This window comes from Schistocerca americana, chromosome 4, assembly GCF_021461395.2.
Source record: "Schistocerca americana isolate TAMUIC-IGC-003095 chromosome 4, iqSchAmer2.1, whole genome shotgun sequence".
Classification (NCBI taxonomy): Eukaryota; Metazoa; Arthropoda; class Insecta; order Orthoptera; family Acrididae; genus Schistocerca; species Schistocerca americana.
This window is the reverse complement of record NC_060122.1, coordinates 625,709,516-625,723,613: the sequence shown is the minus strand read 5'-3', so window position 1 is coordinate 625,723,613 and position 14,098 is coordinate 625,709,516.

Here is a 14,098-nt window from a genome sequence, read left to right as displayed (position 1 = left end):
CCCTCAGACCCAGCATTCACACTTGATACGGACCAGGAGGTCACACGCATCTTGGCCCAACCAGCGCGCAACAACATCCGACAAGCTAGTACAGCAGAAATCAAATGGGCCATCATGCACACCACAGCTAGGAAGGCCCCTGGTCACGATGGCATTCAAAACCGTGTCCTCCAGGAGTTCACGGACAAAGCTGTAGACTACCTAGCACACATTACGAATGCCATACTCAAACACCAACACTTCCCCGCCTTTTGGAAGACGGCCAAGGTCCTGATGTTCAGGAAGCCGGGGAAAGACCACTCCCTCCCACAAAATTACCGACCCATCAGTCTGCTGAGCGCGCTCAGCAAGATCGTTGAGAAGGTAATATTAAAACGACTCACCAGGCACTGCATCACAAACGACACCCTGAGACCGGAGCAATTCGGTTTCAGGAATCACCACTCAACAACGCAACAACTCCTCCGCGTCGTTGAATACATAACACACGGATACAACACAAGCAAGGCAACTGGGGCGGTGTTCCTGGACATCGAAAAGGCTTTCGATCGTCTATGGCACAACGGCCTAATACGCAAACTCAGTGACGCAGGGTTCCCCGACGGGCTCGTACGTCTCATACACTCATATCTCACGGACAGGAGTTTCAATACTGACGTGCAGGGCAAACAATCGACACAACATGGTATACAGGCAGGAGTACCCCAAGGAAGTATCCTAGGGCCCTTACTGTTTAACCTCTACATCAACGACCTCCCAGCTACACATAACACGACGGTAGCAATCTACGCGGATGACACTGCCATCCTTGCGCAAGATTGGAAGCCGTCTAACATTAACTCACGACTACAGACCGCACTCAGAACGGCGGAGCCTTGGCTGGTGAAATGGCGTGTTAGAGTAAACGTCGACAAGTGCGAGGCCGTTCTGTTCACTAGAAGACCGAAGCAACTGCGCAAACATCAGCACTGCAACCCAATAACACTACACACACGCCCAATACGTTTCCGCGAGAAGGTCAAATACCTCGGTGTCTGGCTGGACAGGAAACTACTCTGGGGGGACCACATTCAACACGTGACCAACAAAGCTAACGCGAGGCTCAAACAACTCTACCCTATGCTTAACAGGCGTAGCACACTAAACAGGAGGGTGTCTAGGTCCATGTACATGACACTTATTAGACCCCTGATGACGTACGCAGCCCCTGTCTGGGGATACGCTGCGCCAACTCGCCTGCGCCGTCTGCAGCTCATACAGAACAAAGTACTCAAAATCATAAGCAACGCTCCGCGCTACACACGCATCGCGGATCTTCACCGGGAATACCGGCTAGATACTATCTTGCAGGTATTCCAAAAACTCTCCACACGACTGTACAATAACACGGGACACTCGCGCAACCCGTTTATCCTTTCTCTGGGTAACTACGACCACAACCATAGATGGAAGCATAACAGACCAAAGAAATTACTGGCTAGGAACTGAACATCTATGGTCTATAGAACGCTAACACGACAGTACTGGCGAGCCCCTGCAACACAGTTATTACTGGAAACCCAGATGTGCGACTAGCCGAAAAACAGGCAACCGCAGGGAAACCGTACTGTACACAGCACGCAAACCAGCCACACCCCCCCCCCCCCCCCCCCCTACACAGTCCGTGAGCCGATCTATGACCGATCGCCCACTAATCCACAACGACCTTGAACTGTTGCAGGGACGCAGCAACTGCAGCAAGCGCCGCAACAAGCTCCAACAACGACAAAGGTAACGATGCACGATACCTCGAACTAACACAACCACACCTTGCATGCACTGTCGCAGATAGCAAGCCGCTACTGCCCTTACTACCCGTCCTACTGTCGCAGAGGTTTTTTTCCCTTGGCGCTGGCCTTGGCACTTTTTTTCCTCTGCTCTTACAACCGCTACCCTTCGATCGCTTTCGACCACTTCTATCTCCTGATGGACCATGTTAATGAGTAGTCTTACCCAGACGCATGGATAACATCACAGCCTGCATCCTGTGACGCCTTGATTCAAAACTAACATGCATACGGAGGTGACAGTAGAACTTTTGTGTTGGTCACCACGTTGGTGCGGGCGTGGAGGGGCCCCATCCTTTGTTAAAAAAGTCCTAGGAAATTATCTGACAAAGTCTTTGAATCAGCGCTTCTGGAAAGTGCTGTATCCTGCCGTGATTCAGTCAATCAACTATTATGAAGGACATGCGTCCGGCACTATGTGATAATGAATACCGCACCAGCGGACGTAATGCTTGGAAAGACAGCAACAGCGCGGGTTGGTGGACTGTAATCAACATCCCTATCGATAGAACAACAAGGAAAACGCGAGGGTACGCTTCGGGGTGCTGATGAGGGGACATATTGATACAGCCGTATTGCTCGCCCTGTTTGTACACTATAGCAGGTCCAGCTGAACACTTCAATTGCTATATTGTACAGCTGTTTACGAAATGAATCTATCACCTTTTACGTTCGTATATACTCCTGAGTGCGTTGAAATCACAATTCACCATGTCCAATCTATCCCTCTATTATGACTGGACGTCAGTAATTTTTTTTGCTTTTTACGTGAATAGTAGTTTGATTATTTCCCACAAACGTATGTCGAAACATAAGCCACAGACCCTTTACGTACAAGCAGTAGCATAACGTTTCACACTATCAGTTATAAGTGCATAAAAAATTATGATACGTCCACACCTACACCAGCTGTGTGTCGTTTTCGAACTGCAAAAAGATCTCCCACCATCGCATACTTGTCGATAAATAAAGGATGTAATTATAATTTGAAAAAAGTCCTAGTCTTTTCGGTTTATCGATTTCACCACTTCCACGAAACCTTTTGGTATTTTCGATACTTGAAAATCTAGGCCAACACACAGTGAAATCTTTTATATACATATATTCAGATCGCCAGGTCGGGGTTTTGTCAATGAATTCCACGCATATCTTGAGTGGCAAAGATCACACAATTTTCCCTGACTAAGAAATTATTGTGAGGGCAAAATATACTCGAGCACTTTCGTTCGGAATGAATTTTCACGGGCAGAGTAGGTGGGTGGAGAAACCGCAAAACTGTTGTAGTCTAAGCACATTTTTAAGTTCATGTTGCTAGGCACCGTACGTACCTGTTTAACACTTTGGAGCAGGAGTAGGATCACCGCGAGACAGATCTGTTGTTTCAGTTGGCAAAATTGAGCTTCTTACGAAAAAACAAAACAGCCTGTTAGAGTGTCATACGAAGATTTTGTTTGTTACATGTGCGAGAAACGGATACTCAGTGATACAGACCTGTTAAGATACTATAACGTGTGTGTGTGCGGGAGATGAATTTTCAGAAATGAATATGATGTTACGTAGAATCCTCCTATAGGCCTGAATGCAGAGAATGCTTTATTACAAGCGTGAAATAGACTTTGTCTGTTTCAGTCAGTGCACTAGCTTTATGTAACCGAATAATCAATATAAATCCATCGTAATTCACTTATTCAACTTGAAGCGTATGCTGGATGTCTGTTAGTAAGGTAATGCCGTTGTTCTGAGGAGCGTTGGTGAGTGTAGTGTGCAAAGTACGGTCATACTTTAGTTATCGCTATTAAAGGGGGACAGTGAGTGCGCGACTCTGCTCGTTCAACAACAGAGCTGCAGCCACACATTAGAAAAGAATATTCCATAGCTCTTACTTCTTCAACATGTTACGACAATTAACCTTGAGAAATACGGATTCAAGGGCAAAGTGAATGTTACTGCTTAAAGTGTGTTTGAGCTGTTGAAACCGAGAAATGCATGTAATGTCCTCTTGGACATTTATATGAAACTGATGTAGAGTCATCGCCACGTGAACGCTTTTGATTATTACGTGCTCTCTACACAACTTGTACCACTAATACGTGATACATATTTTATTTGCCTCCTGACATATTTTCAAAGTATGAGCCACGCTTTAAGTACCATGACTCGATTACGCAGTACCACACTGATGAGCCACCAGCAATTAAGATGAATTGTATCGGGTGTGCAGCTGAAAACTTCAATATTGTTAATAATAACAATGTCTGTTCTGTAGCCATAAAAGATGCTTTTACATTTTTAGTGATAATTTCGTTACTTCATGGTTTCTATGATAATGAGCATAGATAGATAATATTTAAAGATATGGCGTACACAGAAGATCCAGGTATGAAGAGAAGTTCTAAGCAAACATTACATCACCGAGGTCTTTCAAGTATGTGAAGTCTGTTGAGACACGGAAGAGTGCAAAGTGGTTAACACATTTCTACCATGGAATTCACTGAGATGATCCTGGCATATCCTATAAAGAAATAGTCACGGCGCTTCAATTATTCGATCACACGTATACCATCATCCACGTGAACGGGAAGGAGAAGATCTCATGGATCCGTCGAATCCTTATGTTTGTTGTTTCTCAAGACCTGGAATTCTACGGGTGTCCCCTCCATCGACTCAACAAGAAGAAGAAGAAGATGTGTGAAAATAGTGTTGCTGTGTCTGCTTATGATAATGTAAAATTACTTTGAGAAATGAATGAATTTTTACCTCACACCCTCTATGTTGTTTTTTCTTTCAACCCTGTTACCGTTTTGAAAGTGTAGAGTTTTTTAACAAAATGCTTTCCATCTTATACTTCATCTCCTTAATAGCACTCATCTTCAGCAGAACTAAAGTCAGTTGAGACATGAACAGCCTTTATACACTCCTGGAAATGGAAAAAAGAACACATTGACACCGGTGTGTCTGACCCACCATACTTGCTCCGGACACTGCGAGAGGGCTGTACAAGCAATGATCACACGCACGGCACAGCGGACACACCAGGAACCGCGGTGTTGGCCGTCGAATGGCGCTAGCTGCGCAGCATTTGTGCACCGCCGCCGTCAGTGTCAGCCAGTTTGCCGTGGCATACGGAGCTCCATCGCAGTCTTTAACACTGGTAGCATGCCGCGACAGCGTGGACGTGAACCGTATGTGCAGTTGACGGACTTTGAGCGAGGGCGTATAGTGGGCATGCGGGAGGCCGGGTGGACGTACCGCCGAATTGCTCAACACGTGGGGCGTGAGGTCTCCACAGTACATCGATGTTGCCGCCAGTGGTCGGTGGAAGGTGCACGTGCCCGTCGACCTGGGACCGGACCGCAGCGACGCACGGATGCACGCCAAGACCGTAGGATCCTACGCAGTGCCGTAGGGGACCGCACCGCCACTTCCCAGCAAATTAGGGACACTGTTGCTCCTGGGGTATCGGCGAGGACCATTCGCAACCGTCTCCATGAAGCTGGGCTACGGTCCCGCACACCGTTAGGCCGTCTTCCGCTCACGCCCCAACATCGTGCAGCCCGCCTCCAGTGGTGTCGCGACAGGCGTGAATGGAGGGACGAATGGAGACGTGTCGTCTTCAGCGATGAGAGTCGCTTCTGCCTTGGTGCCAATGATGATCGTATGCGTGTTTGGCGCCGTGCAGGTGAGCGCCACAATCAGGACTGCATACGACCGAGGCACACAGGGCCAACACCCGGCATCATGGTGTGGGGAGCGATCTCCTACACTGGCCGTACACCACTGGTGATCGTCGAGGGGACACTGAATAGTGCACGGTACATCCAAATCGTCATCGAACCCATCGTTCTACCATTCCTAGACCGGCAAGGGAACTTGCTGTTCCAACAGGACAATGCACGTCCGCATGTATCTCGTGCCACCCAACGTGCTCTAGAAGGTGTAAGTCAACTACCCTGGCCAGCAAGATCTCCGGATCTGTCCCCCATTGAGCATGTTTGGGACTGGATGAAGCGTCGTCTCACGCGGTCTGCACGTCCAGCACGAACGCTGGTCCAACTGAGGCGCCAGGTGGAAATGGCATGGCAAGCCGTTCCACAGGACTACATCCAGCATCTCTACGATCGTCTCCATGGGAGAATAGCAGCCTGCATTGCTGCGAAAGGTGGATGTACACTGTACTAGTGCCGACAATGTGCATGCTCTGTTGCCTGTGTCTATGTGCCTGTGGTTCTGTCAGTGTGATCATGTGATGTATCTGACCCCAAGAATGTGTCAATAAAGCTTCCCCTTCCTGGGACAATGAATTCACGGTGTTCTTATTTCAATTTCCAGGAGTGTATAAATATACATATATAATGCAATAGGGGACAAGGTTTTCTGTAAATAACAATGACAAAAAAGTCGTATCGTGACAAGTATTTTTCTTGGTTGATTCAGTACACACAAATACAGTATAGTTCTTGAGGTACAATGTAAATCTTGAGGTACAATGTAGCTTGTGAGGTCCAATATAGTATTATTGAGATATAAATTGCCTCAGTTATTCCCTCTTGGAATTAGCTATCCACATGATCAGAAAGAAAACAACACATAACAAAGTTAAGGCTGCGATGACACTTGGCACAGAGGTGCTCAAAATGATCGTTATTTGCCGTTGCCTTTCCGTATACTGAGCGATATGTTGCACAAGCTGTTCTGCTGATATGCGCCCCTCTTGCTCTAAAATGAACTGGTTTACGGATCTCGACATACCTGGTTCCAGAGTTTGATTTAGCAAGGTCACATTTTGCCTTGGCAAAAACTCTAAAGTGGCTTCTGGCCAGTACAGCTGTGGCTGCGCAACATTCAATTGCGTGACTCCTGAAATTGACTCTGGCAGGTGGAAGGTTGGACCTATTATGTTACACGCAGTTCCATTGATTAAAATTCCGCTCCCGTCGAGCTCTATACGTTTCGCCTCTGCAAATACTGCCCGCTCCTAACAACTTGCTACTACTACCAAATTCTCGTAGGTGGAGAAGATCCAATGCATCCCGACCCGTTGTTAGCTTAATTTTCGCTCCACGATGTTCCTTGGACAGTCTGTTCCTTTCCCCCTGGCTAAAAATAACTGCACCGTGCACGTGTCCCATATTTGTAGCTTCACAGATTTTCCCCCAACATTCACTATATTTTATTCAGACTCAACACCGATTGTGTGACTACTTTCACCCTTAAATTACATTATATGAACTGTTGCAATAAACACGACTTTCCTGACCCAGCACTGCCGATAGTTAAAAATTGAAACAGGAAATTGAACAACTCTGACGTAGATCAACACAAATTTATTACGGCTTTGCCACCAAGTTTACTCCAACGCTTTTATTTCTCCAGAATTGCGTTCGATTTCTCCTCCAACAACACTCCACATACGTCAGAGGCTACATTTCCCTTTTCCGTGACCTGAGGACAGGGCCCATATGGGAAAATAAAATGTCTAATTACCAAATGATACATGACACGAAAACAAGAAAAACTACAAATGCTCTACTACTTTCTGGGTCGCAAAGCATACGGTACTTCATGCTGTACTGTATCTTCCTGGTTTTCTCTGTGCTTAGTACCTCTCTTCACTCTCTCTTTCTTCCTCTTTCCTTCTTATGGCACGCCTGGAATCACATCCGGGCAACTCTTAAATGGCCGTAACCGCCCAATGTGTACTCTCGTTGCTCTAGTTGGCGGCTGAAGCTCAACATTAACGGGGGATGTGGTTTCAACAACTTGAACTTGGTATGGCTCTTGATACCTAGTGAGGAACACCTTAGTTTTCCCTTTTTGTGTATAGGGGCTGGACAGCATTACCCATTGTCCCACTCTATACTGCGGTAAGCCGGCCAGAGTGGCCGAGCGGTTCTAGGCGCTACAGTCTGGAACCGCGAGACCGCTACGGTCGCAGGTTCGAATCCTGCCTCGGGCATTGATGTGTGTCATGTCCTTAGGTTAGTTAGGTTTAAGTAGTTCTAAGTTCTAGGGGACTGATGACCACAGATGTTAAGTCACATAGTGCTCAGAGCCATTTGAACCATTTTTATACTGCGGTAAACTTTCTTTCCGCTTTGCTGCGTCTTCCTACATTTCCAAAGCCTTGGTATTCGCATTTGGAACCCGTTTCCAAACATCCCGAATTTTCCTTGCGAATTGAGGTACAGATTCACCGGTCCTTCCTTTCTGTAGTTTCACTAAATCAAATTATTACGGCATTTTCCGCCTGTACACTACCTCATATGGAGGCAAACCGGTATTTGTACGGACTTCTGGATTGCATGCTCATACAATATGCTTCAAATACTCGTCCCACTGATGGTAATGAGAATCCACATAAAAACTCAGCATCTTTCCGATTATTCTGTGTACTCGTTCTGTCCTTCTGTTGGCCTGTGGGAGCAACGCACTCGTCCTCAACTTTTTTACGTTCAATATTTTACACATTTCCTTCATTAAATCCGACATGAAGTTGGTGTCTCGGTCAGTAATTGTCTCCGGTACACCAAACTTCAAAATCCAGTTGTTTACTAATGCTTGCGCGACCATTTCTGCCTGTTGATTTGGCATAGCCACCATCTCCACATACCACGAGAAATGATGTGTCAGAACGAATCTGTTCCCCGATGGTGTTCGCCTGAAAGGTCCTAAGACATCGATCCCCAACAAAGAGAATGGACACGTGTGCTTCCTTTGAAACCTCATCCCTCAGCTTCGCTGGCACTACTACCCTTGGCCCTAACTTCGTTTCCCTGCACAGAAGCCCGTCATACAGGGCACTGATGACCTCGATGTTGAGCGCCCATAAGCCCCAACACACCACCACACACACCCGTCATACATATTAAAATGTGGCTGTGCCTGATGCAATTTACAATCGTTGTCAGCGTCCTGTAATTCTTGCCATACCGCTAGGTCATAACCTGTGACTTCTACTATTGCCACCTTCCTACTTAGTGCATCCGCATTACCGTGCTTCTTGCCAGGCTTGTGCATCACGTTGTAGTCGAATTCACTAAGCATCACAGCCCATCTACCGAGTCTAGTGGACGGATCTTTCAACCCCAACAACCACCTCAATACAGCATGATCTGTAGCTAACCAAAATCTTCTCCCATGCAAATAACATTTAAAACATGTGATGCCATAGATTACTTGAGTAATTCCTCTCTGCTGCATTCAGTTGCCTAGACGCATAAGCTACATGATGTTCTTTCCCATCAGTTTCCTAAGATCACAAAATAATGCTTGATTCGATGCATCGCATGCTAGTACAAACTCCTTTTATAAATCTGCAAACACAAGAACCGGACTTGATGTTAACACTTCCCTTAGTTAGTCAAACGCTTTCTGACACTCTTCTGTCCACTCAAATTTCACACCCTTCCGTAACAATTCCGTCAACGGCTGTGCTAAATCTGCAAAACCCTTCACGAACATTCGATAGAAATAGCAAATTCCGATGAATGACTGCACTTCCTTAACTGTTTTCGGTTCCCAAAAATCCCTTACAGCCTGTACCAACCTCGGATGCGACGGACGGCGCTCACTGATGCACTGGTGTCGCGTTGTCGGAATTACTTGTCTGTGTTACGACGTCTGCTGGCTTGAGGTGAACTTGACAACACGATTCTCACTGCGTTTGTTCCTTGGAGAACTCTGTCGCGGACTTCTCTCTCTGTTGACGCCTAAGAGACATGCGGCCGGCCGGAATGGTGGAGCAGTTCTAGGCGCTTCATTCTGGAACCACGCGAGCGCTGCGGTTGCAGGTTCGAATTCTGCCTCGGGCATGTATGTGTGTGATGTCCTTAGGTTAGTTAGGTTTAAGTAGTTCTACGTTCTAGGGGACTGATGACCTCAGATGTTAAGTCCTATAGTGCTGACAGCCATTGGAACCAATTTGAGAGACATGCGAAGAATGGAGAGAATCACACAGAAAGCCACGATAATCACATACTCGTAATTCACGGTACGTCTAAATCAAAGCTCACAATTTTGTGTTCTCCTAGTTATATCTGCGCCCAAAGGATCAAAATGTAGGCAGCCGCAAAACGCGCGGTTATTTGTGCGCTGCGTCGCTCTTTCCATAGTCCAAACGAATGCATATCATTCGTTGGAAAGGAAAGGCGGTTGAAATGAAAGTACATGACTGATAAAAGTAGACTGTATTAGGACGTTACATTACGAGACACAACTACAGATGCGTGCGCGCAGCTTGGCGTTCACGACCCGTCTCCCTTGTCCCCGTCAATTCGTCCGTGCATTGTGTGAACGGGCGGGCAGAAAAAATTCTTACCTGCTACCAGCGTCCAGTCGCTGTGACGCCCTTGTGGCACATTGCACCAATACAGAACAAAGTCGTAATGTGTAATAGGCAGACATCTGCTTAGACCATCACACAGAAATTTCAAACTGCATCTGGATCCACTGCAAGTACTGTAACAGTTAGGCGGGAGGTGAGAAAACTTGCATTTCATTGTCGAGCGGCTGCTCATAAGCGCCGGTAAATGCCAAACGACGCCACGCTTGATGTAAGGAGCGTAAACATTGGACGACTCACAAGTAAAAAAACTTTGTGTGGAGTGGCGAATCACGGCACACAATGTGGCGATCCGATAGCAGGGTCTGCGTCATCTGCCAGCGTGTGTAGTGCCAACAGTAAGTATCGGAGGCGATGGTGTTATGGTGTGGTTGTGGTTTTGATGGAGGGAGCTTGCGCCCTTGTTGTTTTGCGTGGCACTATCACACCAGAGGCCTACATTGATGTTTGAAGCATCGTCTTGCTTCCCACTGTTGAAGAGCAATTCAGGGATGGCGAATGCATCTTTCAACACAATCAAGCAGCTGCTCATAATGCACGACCGTGGCGGAGTGGTTACACGACAGTAACATCCCTGTAGAGGATTGGCCTGCACAGAGTCCTGACCTGAATCCTATAGAACACCTTTGGGAAGTTTTTGAACGCCGACTTCGAGCCAGGCCTCACCGACCGACATCGATACCTCTCCTCAGTGCAGCACTCCATGAAGAATGCACTGGCCAAGAAACCTTCCAGCATCTGATTGAACGTATGCCTGCGAGAGTGTAAGCTGTCATGAAGGTTAAGAGTGGGCCAACACTATACTGAATTCCAGCATTACCGACGAAGGGCGCCACGAAGTTGTAAGTCGTTTTCAGCCAGGTGTCCGGATACTTTTGATCACATATGTACCTTGCAGCTTACTTCCGCTCACCCTGCGGGGTCGAATCCGTCCGCATGTATAGGTATCACTCCTCTCGGCGTTCTAGCATAGTAGTAACTCAGTTAGATATAAGATTTGCTAACTGTAGTTTGTAGCTGAGTTGCTTAATCGGCTGTAATTCGTAGTAAACTTAGCATGAGGCATTCATACATTAGGTACGCGTAGCTAGTTTAACGTAAAGTGTATTTAGTTTTAGTAAAACCCGTTCTTTTGTTCGCTTAATAATCTCGTTATATATAGTCTTTCCAAAATCTGTGTCTCTCTGTGTTTTTAATTGTTCGTGTGTGTGTGTGTGTGTGTGTGTGTGTGTATTTCCTTTCCAATTGTATATATTTCTTCACTGCCTTAATCTACTTTCTATTTTATCTACAAGTTCATGATGAATAGCAACACCGGCTCTACATTTTATCATGCAAATATTCAGAATGCTAGCTCGTTCCTGAAGATGCTCAGTGTCATATTCTTTACGATAAATATGTGCATAACTTTGTCCTGAATATTTAGACTACTTATTGCTACTTTATACTACACATGAATGTGTTAGCGCTAACCAACGAAGTTCTGTTTAGAATATTTACTCTCCGGTGAATTAAGAAATCTTTATCTGATCGGTCCAATTAATTACTCTTTTAGTTGCGCAGGGTAGGGCTTGTCACTTTGTAGGAAGCTGGACAAGATATTGCTAGCATTTTGCAGTCCTCCCCATGCGCGAGATGATTACCTTGTTCTCATGTAATTAAGTAAGAAGAATGAGTGTGTGTGTTTGGGGAGGGGGGGGGGGGGGGGTGAATAACCTTCCAAATTGTCTCCTTTCCTGCCGCACCGTAATACAAGTGAAATTGCTCTTAGAAACTAATTCCTTTGAAGTTATCTTTCTTACCTCAATTTACATTATATTTACACCTCTATCTATACACAAGTGCATGTTCGCTTGGTTCCTTCATCTTCATTTGATACGCGAACCCCCTTATTATACAGGGTGTTTCTTCAAAAACATGTGAGAATAGTTTCAATAGGGCACGTAGCTCATGCTTTTGTTCTTGGCTAAGTTTGGTTGACTCTTCAACGTTTTGGTGTGTATGTTATGGAGTGGTCACGTTCTCCAAATTTACATCGTTAAATGTTTCGTGTACGTACACATTGACACAATACCTCAACTGAATATTAACCTTGTCTGTCAAATGACTGTTTACCCTTACCTTCATTTTCAACAAATCAACTGAAATAGGCACTTAGCCTTGCCTAGATCAATCTTTATCTGATACATCCTGAAAAATTTCATGCCTGACACACTTAACTATTAATTTTTCGACTACTAGAAATATGCAAGTAAATGTATTTTCATTTATATTAATAGGTAAACCACTTCGCAGCCTGACAATCTTAGATTTAATACCGAGTGCAGTTAAAATGTGACAATTTTGTACTAGTAAAGTAGGCAAGTAGAGTTTGTTCCGCGGCTCATCAAACAAACTTTGCAAAATTAAATTCGCCACTATACCAATGTCTAATACAACCTATACGTCTGCGTCGCTAATTTGTGGGGTTTATAATAGCTTGTACTTCATCCTCCAATCTCTTACTATTACCATCTCTTCATCTACATAAAAATCGTCCCTCATGTCATTATCCTGATCGTATCTTATAAAATAGTTATTCAGAAGACTTATGCCCCCACTTGCGTTCACGATTGCTGGCAAGGGACCTACCGAACGCTGTTACCCTGTGGCGGACGTGGGGGCTTAAGACATTAACTATGTGTATCGTAAGTTCAGAATTGTAGCACGTAAGGCACTGTAATTGACCGGAGCCTGCATAACACTGTTCTGGGTTCCTGCCGCTCTCGTTACCACTGTTACTATTGCAGCTACTCTGTGGCTGGTTATAATTGTCACCGAAAGTTTGTTGTATGTTGCCATTCGTGCCATACGCATTATACCATCCATTCTGTTTATTACGGTGTTGAGAACCGCGATTTCCTTGATCGTATTCCCAGCCGTTACGGCCACTCTTACCGATTTTTCGGTTGTTTGCGAAACTATGGTTCACATCATGCTTCTGGCGTGATGCGTAAGAATAATACGGTTTTTGCACTGTACCATATTGGTTGCAGTGGTTGCTACTATTATTGTTGTTATACTTGCCCGCACTGGTAATATTTCCATTATTGTTGTAGTTAAAATTTCCATTTCCGGGCGCCTGACGGAATAAGATTTCATCGTTTGTCTTAGTGCTGCTTTCACATATAAAATCAATGGAATCGACTAATGATAAAAATTATTCTAAGTCAAAAGTCGGAGCTGTGAAAAGTTTCTCACGTAACTGTGTGGCTAACCGTCCTTTTAATATTCTTAAGACGGCAACATGTGACATCGTATTACTCCAGTAGCTAGGCTTGTTTAAATACTTTTCGAAGTACTTTCGCAATCCACCGTGTTTTGCAGTGAAACGTTGCAGGTCACAGACTTCTATTCGAAGATTCTCTTATATTCCCTGCTACCAGTATTTCTCTAAAATGGCTTGTTCAAATTCCTCGAACGTGTGACAATTGCCGGCTTCTCCCACTAACCATAAACGGGCGTCGCCCTGAATCCGTCTCACAACAAATTGGATTTTTTGTTGTCCGCACCAATGTCGAGGTAATAGGTTCCTAAATGCTCGCACGAATACTATTGGTTTGTATTTTTTGATTCTTGCGAGAAGATCGGAAACTTTTTGTTTTCGAGCAGGCCTTCCTCAGTAACCACTGACGATGTTGTTTGTGCTATTTCATCTGACTGTGATGTCGGTCTCCCCCTCTTTGTTGACGGCGTGGCAGTGTTTGACAACGCTGGCACAGTCGCGAAATTATTTTCAAATTGTTCCGGCTCGCCTGTCTCGTATTCGGGTAGCAGCGAAACCGTGTTCGCGCGATTGTTTTCTGTACCTCATCGATTTCTATTTGTAGCCACAGACTCACACGTGGTCTAGAATGTCGCCTTGCGCGCCGAGCGAGCAGGTCGTAGCTAA